General features: G+C 37.1%; 1 long non-coding RNA gene across 1 annotated transcript in view; it reads left to right on the plus strand.

Annotated features, from left to right (window-relative positions):
• LOC107677213 (uncharacterized) overlaps positions 1 to 5,422 on the plus strand; it is a 13,854-nt gene extending 8,432 nt beyond the window's left edge. Inside the window, exons 5-7 of the long non-coding RNA XR_001632813.1 lie at positions 972 to 1,192; positions 3,158 to 3,251; positions 5,332 to 5,422. This is a non-coding gene — a long non-coding RNA (uncharacterized LOC107677213). The remainder of the gene's footprint in view (positions 1 to 971; positions 1,193 to 3,157; positions 3,252 to 5,331) is intronic.
• The last annotated feature ends 1,690 nt before the right edge of the window (positions 5,423 to 7,112 follow it).

Here is a 7,112-nt window from a genome sequence, read left to right on the forward strand (position 1 = left end):
GAGTGCTGCAGGTGTAGCATTGTCCTCTGGTTTGATCCACGTCTCTGTCAGGGCCATGAGGTTTAGTCTTGAATGACTTGTAATAGAAGTAATAAAATCTGCTTTGTTTACAGCAGACTGGCAATTCCAGAGACCAATAGAAAAAGAAAGTAGTGTATTAGTAGACATAGGCAAAGTGCGCAGGTTGTTAGGATTGCGCTGCCTACAGTGTGTGATGCATGGTTTGTGAGTGGTAGTGATAGTAGGGATCTGGAAACACATAGTAAGAATTGGTTATAAAAACTGAAAACAGAAGGGAAACAAGAAGTAGGAAAGAGAATGATTCAAAAGCGATACTTATGTCCCTTGCTGGTGTCCCTGCTCGGTGGAGTCGAACGGTAGAGTCGATGGTCTTTACACTCTTCGGTCTTCACACGAGGGCTGTTGCGACCACTGCTGCGGTATACTAAGCTTTTTATATTCGTCTAACAAAACTCAAATTGAATTCAGCTGGACACACTTTCCTGTTTATCACAACAAATGGCCAAGCAAAGCGCACGACACTGACAAGGTACGTGATACAGTACGAGATCAAACGCGATTTCAGCACGTCTCCACACAGTAAACAAAACAAGCAAACGACAACTGAGCTAAACACTGAGACAAGAAATAAATACACTTACGAGCTGCTTTTAACTTCTGCTGATTGACTGCTTCTCTCAAAGAGTATTTCTTTACACTGTGTTTTGCTGGTGCTTGAACACACTTTCCTGTTTATCACAACAAATGGCCAAGCAAAGCGCACGACACTGACAAGGTACGCGATACAGTACGAGACCAAACGCATAAAATAAAAAATTACATATTGTGCCATTAAGTTTTTCATGTAATATTTATGTTTCTTATTTCAGCTTTATTTCAATTAAAATAATTTTTAATAATAATAAAAGCACATCATATGACTAAATGTAAAACTCTCCTCTCCTTTTTAGTCACCAACCGAGATTTCAAACTACTCCTCTTATGATGATAATGATGAAGATCCAGAAGAAAACAGAGCAGACTCTTCCTTTCTAGACGCAGCTGAGACCAGCAGGCAGTCGGTCAGCGAGTGGGTCTGATCTGCTCAGGCGATTCTTCAGACACCTCAGAAACAAACCCCTAAGAGCATCATGACCCCAGAGGACTCGAGTAAAAAGAGGAGGTTTGAAAGGTATGATCTATGGTACTTGGATCTTAACCTTCATTTCAGTGCAACCCTGTGCAAGATGAACTCAATTTATGAGTTCAGTGATTTTCTTTATGATTGGGATTTATCGTCTTATCTGACAGTAATCCTTCATACTGTTATATATTCCTACTGGGGTTTTTTTTCACAGTTTGACGTCAAGTTCACCCGAAGTTTCATATCAGTGTAAACACACAGAATACAAAAGGGTTCAAAGTCTAGGTTTAATAATGCATCCACACCCTTACCGTAAAAACCTGGTCAGCTTAGGTTTTGATTGGCTATCAAGGATTGGCTTCCTTTGCTTGTTTTTGTCACCTTCTGTCAATTTACCAGAGTATTTCCTCCTATGCTCACTAGAACCAGCACCACATGCATAAGAGTCTTTTGTCAGATATTACTCAGCAGTTTCTTTCTAGTCACCATCAAAGACTGAGCCCAGCCCATGATGTTTTTACCATAAATGAGTCGTTTGTCAGATTTTGTGAATGGGAGAGGCAGGACGTGTCGAGTTTGTTCCCTCACGGGGGAGCTGTGTCTCTTTTTGGCTCTTGTTAGTCCACCGCTCCTTCTACTGACCCTCAGTCCCTTCTGCAGGCAAGCGCAGGCTTTTTATGTTTTTTTATTATGCATTTATGTGACTTCACACATAAGGATTATAGCACAAGCACATGTAAAAACTACCTCCCACCTGTAACAAAATGAACCCAAATCTGTACATCATAAACATAAATAAAGCAAATAACCATTAACAAGTGCATACAGAATGGAGCTGCTCTGGTAATAAGAAGCATGTGGTTTAGCTAACAAGCCTGTAACAAATGTAAGCCTATTAAGTTTTATCAAAGACAAAACATTTAGCTAATTATTGATCAGTTTCCCCTGTTCTGTGAATATAGATTATAGTGAATATGACTATAGAGAGTATGATAGATTTCTTGAAATTGATTCTCTATGTTTGATTCTATGGTTGAATGAATCAAATTGACTCTCTATATGGAATTGATTCATGGGTTCTTATTGATTCTCTATGACGGATTTTTGTTGATTCAATCAGATTCATTCTCTATGGTTAATTTTATTGGAATGATTCTAATTTATTCTTTATCATTAATTGTATGAATCTAATCGATTCTCTATGCCTGATTCAATGGGATTTATTCTTACTGAGTCTATGGGATTGATTCTCTATAATTTATTCTGTGGCATATTTTATAATCTAATCCATGGGATTCATTCTTTAATATTGATTCTGTGTAACTGATTCTGTACAAATGATTCTGCATGGTTGATTTTATGATTCCATGTAATTGTTTAGCCTATATGTGATTCATTCTTTATGATTGATTCCATTTAATTGATTTTATATAAATTATTCTCTGGGATTGATTCCACTTGACTGATTTGAACTGATTCTCTATGACTGATTCCATGGATCTGACTCTCTGTCTTTGAACAGATTCAAATTAATTCTCTTAATGGAATTGACACAATGAGACTTATTCGAGTTGATTCTCTGACTCATTCAATATGATTGATTCTAGTTGATTCAGTCAGATTCATTATTTAATTCTATAAAAATGATTCATGTTTATTCTTTATCATTGATTTTATGTGATTGCATATATAAATTATTCTGTGGGCTTGTATTCATGCAACTGAATCTATAGGTTTGATTCGGTGTAACTGGTTCAGGGTGGTTTCAGTCATCACGTGTGTTTGATTCTGAATGATTGATTCTGTGTGATTGATTCAGTAGGTTTGATTCTGAGTGCTTAAACCTATAGGTTTAATTCTCTGGGATTGATTTTGTGGGATTTGAATTTATGCATTTGATTCTAAGTAATTAGCTTTAGAATGATTCTGTGGGATTAATTCAAATTCAGTTGATTCTGTTGGACTGATTCAATTGATTCTGTTTGCCTGAATCCGTGTGATCTCTCTCTATAGGGGAGGTCTTGCTGAAAGGCTGAACCGACTCCACAGCAGGCAAGATCAGCCATCAGCTTCTGGAGACATCAGTGCAACTCAACCACATCAGCTGGTAAAACACATCCATCTGAATCCTGTCTGTTTATGTGAAGACTCAATTATGTCTTGAATGTCAGCTCTGTACAGATCATTAGTGGTGAGTTCTCTGTTCCTGACCACTAATGAAAACATTATCATAAATGTTTTCACAATTCAAAATTAAGTCTTTTCATTTCAATACTGCCAGTGTCAGATCTGACCCAAAGAATGGGTCAGGAAATAATTTAACCACCAACCCGCAGTTGTCATATTTCCATAATTGCTTGTCATGCTTGATGAAATGTGTAGAATATTCCAGCGATGAGATCTCACTGTGTACAGTTGGAGTAGGAGGCTGTGAAAGCACACTTGTTTCATGTGATTAAGGTGACAATAATTGTCACACAGCCAAAGCAACAGGAAACCACAGACACAAACACACTGCAGACAATCACACACCGTACGTTTTCATTTTCCATGGTATAACGTATTTCTTTTCAAACAGTGCCCTACTAGGGGTCTTCAGCGTGTGTAGGTATGTTTGTGTGGAGGTTTAAAGAAGTTAATGTTTCAGTTGACGGTGGAAATTCAAGAGAAAACGTAAAATGAAATGAGGAAATTAAACTTGTGTGATGCACTACCAGTGCAAAGCAGGATTGTTATTATTATTATTATTAAGTAAAACTAAATGTTCATTGCTTGAAATAAAATAAACATTAACTGAAATAAAATATTAAAATCTTTTTATTTCAGCTACTGTAGTTGCCAAGCCAAAATGTCTTATTTTTTAAAAACTAAACTAACACTAAATAAAGTAAAACTTAAAATAGACATATTTTATATAATATCATATAACTATATAGACATATTTAAAAAAAAAAAATATATATATAGTAATAATAATAAAAGTGACAAAACACAACAAAAGTAATGAAAAAATGAAAACAAAATATAAAAATAATATCAAATATTAACAGAAACTGTAATAGTATATCAATGATTCTAAAATAACACTGGTGGAAAGTTTTTAAATAAATATCATAATTAAAAAAATAGTTGATTAAAATTGTTATTCATCTAAACTTTTTTAAATCTCAAATGTATATTGGTTTAATTATATTCTAGTTTTGAATGTCTGTCTTTCCACATCTACTGATTCATTGCATCTTGTGCATGTAATGTTTGTTAGCTGACTAACTCTGAATTTAGTTCTCAAGCATGTGGAAAAGTGATTTAGGATGATTGGATATAGTTTATGGACAGCTTTGCAACTGGCATAATTCCTTAGAAAATTCCTAAAGAAATTCCTCCCACTCACTTCTTGCTTGTTGCAAGATTTATTTTTATCTATTTTTATATGCAACATATTAGGTGTTCTCATGGCTGATAAATCAGATGTCAGTGTGTGCATTTAGCAGCTAGTTCCTTTCCTTTTCATATGCATAGCTTTTTGGTACCATTTCCTCCCAAAAAACTGAAAAAGCCAGTGTTCCTTGTATTTTTGTTTTGCATGCTATTGCATTGAGTAAGTTTAGCCTGTTTCTCTCACTGCTTTAAATTTTTCACAAAAATTTCCATTACACAACGTTCTACTCTGAAGTCTTGGCTGTGCTCACCATGATTTCAGCTGAGTCAATTTTGTTCATGTGTCCAATTGAGGGGGCCAACTATTCCTTGAACAGTCAGCATGGGAATATATCCCGTCAGAGAGCTGGATTTTGTTTCATTTCCTCAGAACTGACTGAAATGAAAAACTTGAAGCCGTGCCAGTGTTGAGTTTTCACTGCATAACCCAAAATATCCCGCTGCTGTTATTCATTTACTGGGCCTGTATCGTATCTGTGCTGTTTTGCAAAACTTAATGACTTTGAGAATGAAACCGTCTTTCAGAGCTGGTCATTTTATAAACTTTAAAGCTTACTTCCAGACTAATTGTTCATGCTGTATAGTACTTAACTATATTAAATGTTGTTCAATCAATCATAGTTAAAATTAAGCTTCATTCAAAACATTTGTTCCTAGTAGAAGCAGAGATTTTGTGTAAGAGACTGAGTATTGTCCAAAGTTAGGACTTAAATTGTATGTACAGATTGTTTTGTTTTTTTTGACCCAAGCTGACAGGCCAGGGGTGCTGATGCTGAGGATTCTGGGAGTTCGGGAGGAATGTGGCATGCAGGCTGCTGTGTGTGACAGGCTGCCGGTTGGAGAAATCGTATGTCTCCGGGTAATCGGCTGTACCCGGAGACATCGTCCACATCTACCCACCATGGTGAGAGTCCTGTTACTGTAAAATAGCAGAAATAGAGTTTGTTTATTACCTGTGATGATTGTCAATACCTTTTTTTCTTTTTCAAACAATCTTGGGCAGTTTATTGGTTATATATATTGGTTATGGACATAATACCCTTGTTTTTGACAGTAATTTAAAAACATTTATATTTTTTAAATTATTTATATAATTAGTAGTGCTTGCTCATGTATTTGAACAAATCTTTAAGTATTACATTTTGCTTATAATACGGGCATAAATAATGCCTTAAACTGCGTGGATTGCTGAGGAAAGGTATAGTTTACTTTTACTAGTGATTAGACAAATAATAAAATGGGGGAAGAATAGCTTTCAATAACTCAGAATACCCTAGCAACCACTTACAAGTTCTAGTTATATTAAAGGGGTGGTTCACTGGTTTTTTTCTAGGCTTGATTGTGTTTATGGGGTGCAGTCTAACATGTTAATGCTTCGTTTTAAAAAAAAAACGCATTCTTTTTCACATAATTTACCTTTATTCCACACCGCTCTGTCCCTTCTCTGAGAAACACATGGATCATTTCCTTTTTTTATGAAGCCCCTCCCTCAGAAATAGGCGATGGGCTCTGATTGGTTAGCTAGCCCAGTAGTCTAAACTAGTCCAGTAGTCTAGTGCGCGTCTAAACGTCCCTCCCCTCACCTCAGCAGCGTGTGCTCCGGTTGTATTGTAAACAACGGCGTTGTTAATATCGCTTATCAGTTTGAGCCCGATTGAGAAGCAGAGGATATTATTGAAGGATCGTGCAGAACCTGTGCAAGCACGGCTTTTAATGGTAGGCCAATGTTTTTTGTTTGTTGTTGTCTCATACTTTTAGATACGCTGTTATTTGTAAATGCTACTGCTTATGTTAGCTTTTAATATACGGTTTCATCGCAATGGACTAATAGTACATCGATGACGCGTCGGTGTCTCTTAAATTATTCATGAGACTGTGTGTTCTTATCCTATGACAAGATGCTTCGCTTAATTATTCACAACAGCATGTGTTGATTTGCTATGACAGACATTTCAGACTGTGAGATGACATCGCGCACAATAACTGAGAGAAACGTTCTGTGTGTGTTGTCTGTCTCCCCTCTTCCCCCTCCTCTGCTCCGCTGCGCACCACGGCCACTTTTTTAGCATTTTTTTAAAACTGTGGTGAGAACTAACCAGTGCTGAAACGGGGAGGTTTCATGACCCTTTAATACATGTCCATGTTTAACGCTTCTCATAGCTATGTGAAAATAATGTCGCTTTTCCACTGTGTGGTACGACTAGGCTCGGCACGGCTCAGTACGATACGGTACAGCACGGCACGGCTCGGCTCGGCTCGGTTTGCGTTTCCACTGCAGTTCAGTACCGCTTTAGAGTGGGTGGTATTATTCGCGTCGCCCCATCAAGCTCTCGCTGGATCCGCTCCTCTGCTATTAACAAGAGGAACGTCTGTACTTCCTCAACAGACAACGAAACAGCCACTTTTTGGTGTTAAAAAAGGTGTGCTTGTTCAAAACCGTTGCGTTTGATCCTTCGCGGCTGTGCTGATTTAAATCTAGCGGTTCTGTTGTGTTTGTGTCGCAAGTTCAGTGACGCAGGTAGTGACGATT

Source organism: Sinocyclocheilus anshuiensis, unplaced genomic scaffold (assembly GCF_001515605.1).
Source record: "Sinocyclocheilus anshuiensis isolate Anshui unplaced genomic scaffold, SAMN03320099.WGS_v1.1 scaffold392, whole genome shotgun sequence".
Taxonomy (NCBI): Eukaryota; Metazoa; Chordata; class Actinopteri; order Cypriniformes; family Cyprinidae; genus Sinocyclocheilus; species Sinocyclocheilus anshuiensis.